At 37.0% G+C, this 12,500-nt stretch overlaps 1 protein-coding gene and 1 long non-coding RNA gene across 2 annotated transcripts in view; one reads left to right on the forward strand and one right to left on the reverse strand.

Annotated features, from left to right (window-relative positions):
* LOC122141872 overlaps window positions 1–9,101 on the forward strand; it is a 12,266-nt gene extending 3,165 nt beyond the window's left edge. Inside the window, exons 2-3 of the long non-coding RNA XR_006158163.1 lie at window positions 3,346–3,416; window positions 9,022–9,101. This is a non-coding gene — a long non-coding RNA (uncharacterized LOC122141872). The remainder of the gene's footprint in view (window positions 1–3,345; window positions 3,417–9,021) is intronic.
* LOC109093305 (ephrin type-B receptor 4b-like) overlaps window positions 1–12,500 on the reverse strand; it is a 74,243-nt gene that overhangs the window by 20,085 nt on the left and 41,658 nt on the right.

A 12,500-nucleotide genomic window follows, 5' to 3' on the forward strand; every position in this document is an offset into this window, starting at 1 on the left:
TTAAAACAAACTGGTTTATACACAAACACTTAAATTACACTCAATTATGGTTTTACAATAATAACGTTACAATTATGAAATTATATTTCTACTTCGTCTTTTGAAATATAAAATTTTAATGGTGGCAAAAAAACTTAATTTTATACTAAAAAGGGGATTTACTCAAACAAAAGTTAAACACTGAAGAACAGTAAAAAATTATAATGAATGTTATATGGTGCATAAACTGTATATTTAGCAAAATGCTCCTCTCTGAAAGAAGACGTAAGAACATTATTGACAGTATTTTTTATCCTGAAGGAGGTTTCAGCTCAAGAACTCGTTCCTAAAGTAAACACAGTATCGCTCTTATTAACATCCACACACTTTCATTACTCATAATTGACATTGTGTTTTTAAATCAGTCTGGTCTGGAAGCGTTCAGCAGGGTTTCGTTCAGCAAAATTACGACTGTGAAGACTTTCATTTGTCCTCCTGTAAGATCAACAATATCTGACACTGTCCAAACACTGTCCAGGTGAGGAACGAGAAACGGAGGAGTGTCCATGTTCAGGTTTAGTTTTTGTTTTGGTGCTTTTTTTTTTTTTTACTCGTGACAGAAAGAGCTCGTAAAACAGGCGAGGGTTTGTGGCGTGCCGTGCTGCTGAAGTTAATCTGTGGGACGGTCACACGGCGCGGGTTCATTGTGGAGGAACAATAGAGCGGCTGAAGAAGCTTACGCTCTCAGAGGAGCTAAAGAGATCCAGTATGGTAAACTCAAGAGAGTGACCCTGTGTTCTCTCTTCCCTCACAGATGCAAACGGGAGGATATTTGGCTTTCAAATGTGTGGACATCAGTTCTTCTGTTCTTTTGTGTGTGTGTGTGTGTGTGTGTGTGTGTGTATGTGTGAGGTGGTCTCGATGTCTATAAATCCTGTTAAACAGATTTTTCTCAGCAGTGAGAGATAAAGCTGGATTATCACGGGCTGTGACCTCCGACCCTTCCATCTTTTTCTCTTTAAGGGGTTTTTCCTCAATCCTCTCATCTGAGATTCAGTTAAAGTGGATTGAAAGTTATTCACTCCGTCCCTCACATCTGCTTTATTGTGAGAGTGTATTTCTGTAGCTCAAGATATCTGATAAAATACCTTGAATGCAGTGTTAGTCACTTTGGATAAAAGTCCTTGCAAATGCATGCGTGTAATATTTCAGTGGTAATGGTAGGGGGAGGGGGGGGGGGGGGGGGGGGGGGGGGGGGGGGGGGGGGGGGGGGGGGGGGGGGGGGGGGGGGGGGGGGGGGGGGGGGGGGGGGGGAATGCTTGGTTTGTGGGTTTTTTTGAGAGTCCTTGTGTGTGTGTGTGTGTAGTATTTTGTTGGTGATTGTGTTTGTTTTGGTTTGGTTGTGGGTGTTTTTGGGGTTGTTTGTGTGTGTGCAGCTGGAACGCAGCCTAATTATCACATCTTCAGCCAATCACATGCCCCATTACCTCTCATCCAATCAGCTGCCAGATGGGAGGAGCCTGAGAGCTAATCACGTTTGAATTAATGATGAGTGATGCACAGTCAATTAATCAGTGATCAGGAACTGACCTAATACTGTTTCCTCTCAGAGAGTCGGGCTTTACTAAAACTATTAAAACACTTTTGTTAATTAAAATAAAACTGAAACAAAATATACATATGTAATGAAAAGCTGAATAAAATTAGAATTAAGTTGAAGTTGAAGCAGAAAAATTGCTAACTGGAAATAAGTAAAAACTAAAATTGTAATAAAAAATCATATAAATAGTAATGTTTAAAAAGAATAAGAAGTAATACAAATGACTAAGCACATAACATAATTATTAAAAATGAAAGTAAATGAAAACTGAAACTGAGAAATATAAGTTAATATAAACTGAATAAAAATAAACTAAACCTTTAATGAAATTGAAAAAGAACAGAAGTGAACAAAAATGACAAAAGCGCATAATAAAAGTATTAAAAAATAAAATAAACTGAAGTGAAACTGAAATAAAAGCAAATTACAACAAATTATAATATTTAATAAGAACAAAAGCTAATATAAAATGACAAAAGCACATAACTTAATTACTAAAAATTAAACTAGAATTTAAATGAGCTGAAGGTAAAAATTTAAAGCAAAACTGAAATAAAATGTATTAAACCTTAATTATAATATTCAAAAAGAACTAATAAAATTAATAAAAATGGCAAAAGCACATAATTATTAAAAATGAAAGTAAATGAAAACTGAAACTGAAAAATGTTAAAATTCAAAGATAAAACTATTATTAATATTAATAAAATATTAATAAAAACAATAATAGTAACTAAATTATACTTACTGCAGAGTGGTTTGATTGATTTATTGGTTGATTTTTTTTCCTTATACATTTATTTGTATCTGTGTGTGTGTGTGTGTGTGTGTGTGAACTGCTGGATCTTCTTCAAGTTCTCTCTCGTTCTGTCAGTCTCACTCTGTAATCAGCGATGAGTTGATTAGAGGTGTGTGTGTGTGTGTGTGTGTGTGTGTGTCTGTGTGTGTGTGTGTGTGTGTGTGTGTCCAGTGCGAGTTGTAATTTTGCTGTTCCGCTCCATGGACACTCAGGAATGAGCAGGAATTCTGCCAGCCCTCCCGTGTGTGTGTGTGTGTGTGTGTGTGTGTGTGTGTGTGTGTGTGTGTGTGTAATGAAAATGTCACTCGATCACTTTTTTTGGCTCTGAACTGCCTCCTGGGTATCATTGTGTTTTCACTGGAAACAATGGAGTAGAGACGAACGGACAGACAGAATGCTGGGACGTTTCCCGCTCCTCCCTCGGTCTTCCTATTCTTTGTGTAAAGCGGCTGCAGTCACTGAACTCGCCGTCGGTTTGATCATGACAGATGAAATGGAAATAGATGGAAGGATTTATAGGTTCAGATGTAAACTGGGCGTTGATTGCTGGCGCTCTGTTTTTTCACACAGCATTAGCCTTTCCTCCACCAGACGCCTCTGCTCATCCTAAACACATTACATTGCATTTAATATGTCTCAAATTAAAGTCGCCAGTAATGCTGTGTTCACGCTGTGTCACCTTCACCATAATTATGAGTTTCCGATTTGTGAAAACTGTTCACGTCTTTTGTCTTGTAATTACAAGTTGAATTTTTTGAAAGAACGCAGTAATGTCACCACATCAAAACTACGTTTCCGCAGTTGAGGTTTATGAAGCTCATGTCTTTGATTATGATTATGATGTCTGGTTAATGTGTGTATTTATATTTGTGAGTGTGTTTTACTGTCGTCCAAACTAAACCGCACATGAGTTTCTCATCAGATGATGTTCTACAGCTGCTTGTAAACCTGTCTGTCTCTCTCACAGAGGTGCTGATGAACACAAAGCTAGAAACATCTGATCTAAGATGGACCATCTACCCCAGCAGTGACCCTGAGGTGAGACACACACACCTACATAAACTCATGTGACTGTCAAAAGAACATTCCAATTTAACATCCTCATGAAACACCACTAGCTGCATTTATATGCACATTATTTTGTAATATTTTGATCAGCTTTTGATTTGATACACTCAGAATTAGTGAGATATAAACTCAGAATTAGTGAGATATAAACTCAGAATTAGTGAGATGCAAACTCAGAATTAGTGAGATGCAAACTCAGAATTAGTGAGATACACATTCATAATTAGTGAGATGCAAACTCAGAATTAGTGAGATACACAATCAGAATTAGTGAGATGTAAACTCAGAATTAGTGAGATATAAACTCAGAATTAGTGAGATATAAACTCAGAATTAGTGAGATACACAATCAGAATTAGTGAGATATAAACTCAGAATTAGTGAGATGCAAACCCAGAATTAGTGAGATACACAATCAGAATTAGTGAGATATAAACTCAGAATTAGTGAGATGCAAACTCAGAATTAGTGAGATATAAACTCAGAATTAGTGAGATATAAACTCAGAATTAGTGAGAGATCAAACTCAGATTAGGTGAGAATATAAACTCAGAATTAGTGAGATATAAAACTCAGAATTAGGTGAGATATGCAAAGTCAGAATTTGTGAGATATAAACTCAGAATTAGTGAGATGCAAACTCAAAATTAGTGAGAATTCACAGTGAACTCAGAATTAGTGAGATGCAAACTCAAAATTAGTGAGATACAAACTCAGAATAGTGAGATATAAACTCAGAATTAGTGTAATACTAAACTCCAGAATTAGTGAGATACACAATCAGAATTTGTGAGATACAAACTCAGAAGAATTAGATACAAACTCAGAATTAGTGAGATGCAAACTCAGAATTAGTGAGATACACAATCAGAATTAGTGAGATATAAACTCAGAATTAGTGAGATACACAATCAGAATTAGTGAGATGTAAACTCAGAATTAGTGAGATATAAACTCAGAATTAGTGAGATGCAAACTCAGAATTAGTGAGATATAAACAGAATTAGTGAGATATAAACTCAATTAGTGAGATGCAAACTCAGAATTAGTGAGATGTAAACTCAGAATTAGTGAGATGTAAACTCAGAATTAGTGAGATGTAAACTCAGAATTAGTGAGATGTAAACTCAGAATTAGTGAGATATAAATTCATAATTAGTGAGATGCAAACTCAGAATTAGTGAGATGCAAACTCAGAATTAGTGAGATGTAAACTCAGAATTAGTGAGATACAAACTCAGAATTAGTGAGATTTAAACTCAGAATTAGTGAGATACAAACTCAGAATTAGTGAGATATAGATTAAATTAGTTTGGTGTGATGTAAGATTTGGTTTGGTGTGATGTAAAATTAGTGAGATGTAACCTCAGAATTAGTGAGATGTAAACTCAGAATTAGTGAATTAAACTCAGAATTAGTGAGACACACTCAGAATTAGTGACATGTAAACTCAGAATTAAGTGAGAATAGTAACCTCAGAGTTATGAGATGTAAACTCAGAATTAGTGAGATATAAACTCAGAATTAGTGAGATGCAAACTCAGAATTAGTGAGATATAAACTCAGAATTAGTGAGATACACACTCGGAATTAGTGAGATACAAACTCGGAATTGGTGAGATACAAACTCAGAATTAGTGAGATACACATTCATAATTAGTGAGATGCAAACTCAGAATTAGTGAGATGCAAACTCAGAATTAGTGAGATGTAAACTCAGAATTAGTGGGAGATGTAAACTCAGAATTAGTGAGATGCAAACTCAGAATAGTGAGATGTAAACTCAGAATTAGTGAGATCAAACTCCAGAATTAGTGAGATACAAACTCAATTAGTGAGATGCAAACTCAGAATTAGTGAGATACACACTCAGAATTAGTGAGATATAAACTCAGAATTAGTGAGATATAAACTCAGAATTAGTGAGATGTACAACTCAGATTAGTGAGATGTAAACTCAGAATTAGTGAGATACAAACTCAGAATTAGTGAGATATAAATCAGAATTAGTGAGATATAAACTCAGAATTAGATACAAACTCAGAATTAGTGAGATACGAACTCAGAATTAGTGAGATATAAACTCAGAATTAGTGAGATATAAACTCAGAGTGAGATATAAACTCAGAATTAGTGAGATGTAAACTCAGAATTAGTGAGATGCAAACTCAGAATTAGTGAGATGCAAACTCAAAATTAGTGAGATACAAACTCAGAATTAGTGAGATGCAAACTCAGAATTAGTGAGATGCAAACTCAAAATTAGTGAGATGCAAACTCAGAATTAGTGAGATATAAACTCACGAATTAGTGATATAAACTCTCAGAATTAGTGAGATATAAACTCAGAAAGTGGACTCAGAATTTCAGAATTAGTGAGATATAAACTCAGAATTAGTGAGATATAAACTCAGAATTAGTGAGATGCAAACTCAGAATTAGTGAGATATAAACTCAGAATCAGTGAGATACACACTCAGAATTAGTGAGATATAAAAAACTCCGAATTAGTGAGATATAAAACTCAGAATAGTGAGATACAACTCAGAATTATGGAGATATAAACTCAGAATTAGTGAGATATAAACTCAGAATTAGTGAGAATACAAACTCAGAATTAGTGAGATGTAACTCAGAATTATTGAGATACAAACTCAGAATTTAGTGAGATACAAACTCAGAATTAGTGAGATAAACTCAAACTGTAGTGAGATACACACGCAGTTATGATATATCAACTCAGAATTAGTGAGATACACACTCAATTAGTGAGATACAAACTCAATTAGTGAGATATAACTCAGAATTAGTGAGATATAAACTCAGATTAGTGAGATATAAACTCAGAATTAGTGAGACTACAAACTCAGATTAGTGAGATATAAACTCAGAATTTGTGAGATATAAACTCAGAATTAGTGAGATATAAGTGAGATCAATTAGTGAGATGTAAACTCAGAATTAGTGATATAAACTCAGAATTAGATACTAAACTCAGAATTAGTGAGATATAAACTCAATTAGTGAGATGCAAACTCAGAATTAGTGAGATACACACTCAGAATTAGTGAGATGTAAACTCAGCAATTAGTGAGATGTAAAGTCAGAATTAGTGAGATGCAAACTCAGAATTAGTTTAGTGTGATGTAAGATTTAGATACAAACTCAGAATTAGTGAGATATAAACTCAATTAGTGAGATGCAAACTCAGAATTAGTGAGATACACACTCATAATTAGTGAGATGCAAACTCAGAATTATTGAGATATAAACTCAGAATTAGTGAGATAAACTCAGAATTAAGTGAGATGTAAACTCAGAATTAGTGAGATACAAACTCAGAATTAGTGAGATATAAACTCAGAATTAGTGAGATATAAACTCAGAATTAGATACAAACTCAGAATTAGTGAGATATAAACTCAATTAGTGAGATGCAAACTCAGAATTAGTGAGATACACACTCAGAATTAGTGAGATATAAACTCAGAATTAGTGAGATGCAAACTCAGAATTAGTGAGATGCAAACTCAGAATTAGTGAGATATAAACTCAGAATTAGTGAGATATAAACTCAGAATTAGTGAGATACAAACTCAGAATTAGTGAGATATAAACTCAGAATTAGTGAGATATAAACTCAGAATTAGATACAAACTCAGAATTAGTGAGATATAAGGTCACAGTTTTATTTTATATTTTTATTCAGTGGCAGAAATGGGTTTTGATGCAAACACCACAATCCAATTACCTTAAACCAATATTCAGATTCCCAGTCCTGGAATAAGCTTGTTTTAATGGGAAATCAATTGCATATGTGATTGTCCAGACCTCAGGGACTTATGGGTACTAACAGATACTGAGCTGTAGGTTAGGTGTTTAGGACCATAAAGAGACAACGATGTTGATTATTTCATACAATTATTAAAGGAAATTAACATTAAGTAGTGTTTTTATTATAATGTTTGTCTGCTGCTTTCCATTTGGTGTTGTTGGGCATTTTTGAGGGTGGAAAGTGTTCTAATTAAACTACTGTGTAAAGCAGTATTTAAACTAATTACTGAGCACTAAACCAACAGCAGCATCTGGAATCTCTTGGGAAATAAAACACACAACAGCCACAAATTCAGGAATATTCCCATACCTGCACCACATTTAGCACAATAGCTATAAGAGAACAGCATTCCCTAAGTGTGTTACCCTATCTTAACTACAGATAGGAAGGGGTATTACAGAAACCTCCTAACTTTGACAAAAAATCCTAAAAACTGTCTTAACTTTAGGACAACCACACAGCTGTCCTAACTTCAAAATTATTTGAAAGCTAACGGAAAAAAACGCTTAAAATTGTGCTGTCCAACAATGGTATTACATTTACTACTAATTGAAAATGAAGAACGGAGATGTTTGATGGTAGAAAGACTCTTGGAGGACCCTGAAGATGTGTTGCATTTTGATGACAAAACACTTATAAGTAATTACAGACTGCCACACAACATGATATTGCAGTTAGCACAGAAACTGCATCCAGCATTACAGAGACCAACAAAGCATCACGGAGCATTAACGGTTCTAGTGCGAGTGACTAATGCTTTAAGGTTTTTTGCAAAAGGCGATTTTCAAAGTGAAGTAGCTTCTATTATTTTGTTGAGGTCATCAGAAGCTCCAGTGTTGGTTGCTTGGTATCCTGAGAGTGGATTGTTGACCTGATAATGCAGTTTAATGATTTTCTAACTAAAGATAAGATACGATAAGATTACGATTTTGTAAGATAGGATAAGAATCCCAAATCAAGTTAAGACGTGCTTTTGTAATACGAATTTCTGAAAAATCCTAACTTAACATATCACATCTCAAGTTAAGACCTAAGAAACCTTATGTAATACGCCCCCTGTGTCACATATAAACACTGTAATCAGAAGGTCAGGCTGGAACTGGATTATCCAGCGAGCTGATGTGCATGTAAACTCAGTGACTGTTTACATATTGATGACATCAAATGATTATATTCTGGGTAAAGACGGGGATCTTGAAATCATGTGCAGTAGAACAGAGTCAGTCTGTCGTTACGTTGTGATGAGCACCGGAGATAGCTCCATGCTGTGAGTCAAGTCAAGTCAAGTCATCTTTATTTATATAGCGCTTTAAACAAAAAAGATTGCGTCAAAGCAACTGAACAACAATAATTAGGAGAACAGTGTGTCAATAATGCAAAATGACAGTTAAAGGCAGTTCATCATTGAATTCAGTGATGTCATCATGCAGCTCAGTTCAGTTTAAATAGTATCTGTGCAATCATTTGCAATCAAGTCACGATATCGCTGTCAAATGAAGTGTCCCCAACTAAGCAAGCCAGAGGCGACAGCGGCAAGGAACCAAAACTCCATCAGTGACAGAATGGAGAAAAAAACCTGGGAGAAACCAGGCTCAGTTGGGGGGCCAGTTCTCCTCTGACCAGACGAAACCAGCAGTTCAATTCCAGGCTGCAGCAAAGTCAGATTGTGCAGAGGACTCATCTGTTTCTGTGGTCAGAAGGTGTTTTAATGCTCAGTGATGATGCTGATCTTTCTCTCAGTGGGAGGAGATGAGCGGTTTGGATGAGGAGGGAAACAGCGTCCGCACCTTTCAGATCTGTCACCGGGGGTAGACACGTCTTGAGTCACTCTGGCTGCGCAACGCCCTTCATCCCCGCGGCGCGGAGCGACTCAGGTGTACGTGGAGATCCGCTTCACTGTGATGGAGTGTTCAGCCATGCCTTCCAGCTTCCGCACCTGCAAAGAGACCTTCAACCTGCACTATTACCAGAGCGACGAGGACACGGCCAGCAGCACACACCCCGCCTGGATGGAGAACCCCTACAGCAAGGTACACACACTCATAGAGACACACACTCACACAGAGACACACACACACACACGCATTCCATGCACCCAACTCTCACAGAGCACACACACTCAGAGGGACACACACTCACGCAGAGGCCCCACACACTTCACAGAGGACGACACACACACAGAGAACACACACACGTCAACGAGACACACACACACACACACACACAGAGACACACACACACACATAGACACCCACACACAGAGAGACACACGCACAACACACAACACACACACACAAGACAGGGCCTGCAACTGAGACAAAAAAACATCGGCCTTTGAGGTTCTGTGTTTGGGGTCCAGGTAACCCACCACCCCTTCGATATACACACACATACAGTCAAACGTTTTGGAACAGTAAGTATTGTTAATTTTTTTTTTTTTCTTATTCTTTTGCTTCACCAAGCCTGCGCGTTAATTCGATCCAAAGTACAAGCCACATCAGTAATAGTGTGAACTCCTTTTTACTATTTAAATAATAACTGTTTTCTATATTTTTTTGTAATTATTATTATAAATGTCTTTATTCTAACTTTTGATCAGTTTAAAGCATCTATGCTAAATAAAAAATATCTATTTATTTATATCATCCCCCCCCCAAAAAAAAAAATTATACTGACTCCAAGCTTTTTGAATAGTATATGTATAATGTTACAAAAGCTTTTTATTTAAGATAAAATGCCTGATCTTTGGATCTTCTGGTGGATCTATCTTACTGTTCAAATGTTTTGACAACGTAGTGTATGTAATGTAGCCTATGTAGCACACTCATATCATATTTGTGTTGTGAAAGCAAATAAAACGTCAGGTTCCAACAATATCTTTTTAGTGTCTTTTTTAATTAAATCTAGCTTTATTCGCTATGGCCCATGACGAAACCTCTGAAACACCACTTGACGAATTCATATTTCATTAAAAAAGTGTGTATGTATTCTACACTCATGGCGCGCACACATTAGGATCGGTTAGATCCCTGCTTCTGTTGCGAGTCCCCATCGAAGCACTTTACCGATTCAGCCTGCTCTCTCCCTCCTCCTGCTTGCTTCCTTTTGGCACCCATCACTCACTGCAGAGCACGCCTGTTTCTTGATAAAGCTGCTGGTGACAAATGTGGGGGAAAAAGCCTGACAAGGAAGAAGTTAGGGTGATGCGATCTTTATAAGTGGAGCAAAATCACTTCATGGACTCCCATCTATGAGCGTCAGTGTGAGTGGATGTTTTACACTGTCAATACATGGAGACAAGACCAGTGGACCCCTGGACGCTCGCTGTCCCTGAGTGAATGGTCCTCGCTAAAAAAATATGCCCGTTTAACTCGTTTATAAATCCCTCAATGTCCTAAGAACCAAATACACTGCAGATTCACTGAATTATAAACCTAACCAAGCACCAGATCATTAGGAATCGAGTTCAGTTAGAAATAGCCAAGGGTTCACACAAAACCAGGGGATGTCCGCTTTTAGTTTACCTCGACGCACACAGCTGCAATCAGCTTCCAGAAAGAGATCAGATAAAACATTAGCCACTTTTAAATCCAGACTCAAAACTCATCTGTTTAGACGTGCATTTGTTGAATGAGCCCTGTGCTACGTCTGAACTGATTGCAAGAGCTTGGTTTGATTGTACAATATGTATATTCATTTTCTAATTTTTAACAAAAAACTATTAAATCATTTAAAATACATTTTTCCAGTCCATTTTGAAAAGTTTTTTTACTTCCTTGGGTTTGTTGTTTTAGTATTTTGTATAAAACCTTTATTAGTTTACTTTCCTTTTATGAAAGCACTTGGATTACCAGGGTGTATGACCTGTGTTAATATAAATAACTTGCCTTACGGTTTTGAATTCCTGATCTCTTGACTCTCCTCGCGTCCTGCAGGTGTCACGCACAGTCGCGGCTGACTTCCTGTTGCGTCCGCTGCGGAGAGGAAGAAGTCTAATGTGAAGACGATGCAGTGTTGGGTTCCGCTGTCGAAGAAGGGCTTCTACCTTGGCGTTCCAGGCTCAGGTGCGTGCGCATGGCCCTGCTCTCCGTCCCGCGTCTTTCATTCAAGATTAGTGTCCCAGCCGTCACCTCGCGGCCGTTCTCCTCCTTTCCCCGAAGACGCTCCTCACTCGCCTGGTGCAGCAGGGCGGTTGGCTCGTGGTGTGGTGCCAAACTCCGCCCCCACGGCACAAGCCCCGCCCACCAATGTTCTGTGGGCGAGGACGGCACAGTGGGTGGGGCCCTCCTTCCTCCAGCTGTGTGTGAAACCGGTGTGTTTTCGACCGGTGGACTCCGACCACTGAGTGGTGAGTAAACCTCACTGAAACATCAGGAAGTGAATCATCGGATCAGGCGAGCTTGTGCTCTTGTCATGTTTGTGAGCAATGCACATCAAATGCGCCTTGAGTGTTTTCAATATTTTTTTCAGTATAGTTGTAGTTTTTTTGGCAGAGGCGGCAGTAGTGAATATTTTTACTCTGCTCTAAAAGCACTGTTCAATTTTGTTTGTGTTTCCATTGATTTGGTTCATTTGAAAGTAAGACATTTCCCCTCTCTGTAGATATTTTTTTAATGTCTGTAAGGCAAAGATACACCAGAGTTTTGTGCTCAGTTCACAGAGAACCGAACGGCGAAAGCGCGTCTGTTTTGATTTCACTATTTTACAAAAGCGCGGTATTGTGAGTGCACACAAAAAACTTTACGGGTTTTTTATTCACCAAAGTCTGCACAAACACACAAGGAATTATATAAAGTAGACATTCCATCTGTTATTTCAGCATCTTTGAGATACAATTATAATTTTGGTTAATATTTGAAATGAGATATTTTATTATTTTCTGCTTTCATGTTCGTTTTTAGGCTTTAGTCATTTTATTATCATTGTCATTTTTAGTTTTAGTTATTTTAGCACATTGAGTTAAAACCAGATTAATTAGAATAGTTGACTTGGAAACTAGCTGAAATAAAATAAGTTAAAGTTTTCTATATTTTACTTTATTTTCAGTCTACATTTATTTTGTTTTCGTGTAAGAATTGTTTTATGTTTTTAGTTTCTGTTTTAACTGTAATAGCCCTGATCTGCACGACATACATTAACTACACACATACTCAACTCAAAAACTTCAGTTCAGTTGCTGCCTTAAATTTAAGTATAATAACTGTACAAGTTATTTAAAA

This window comes from Cyprinus carpio, chromosome B23 (genome assembly GCF_018340385.1).
Source record: "Cyprinus carpio isolate SPL01 chromosome B23, ASM1834038v1, whole genome shotgun sequence".
In the NCBI taxonomy this organism is placed as follows: Eukaryota; Metazoa; Chordata; class Actinopteri; order Cypriniformes; family Cyprinidae; genus Cyprinus; species Cyprinus carpio.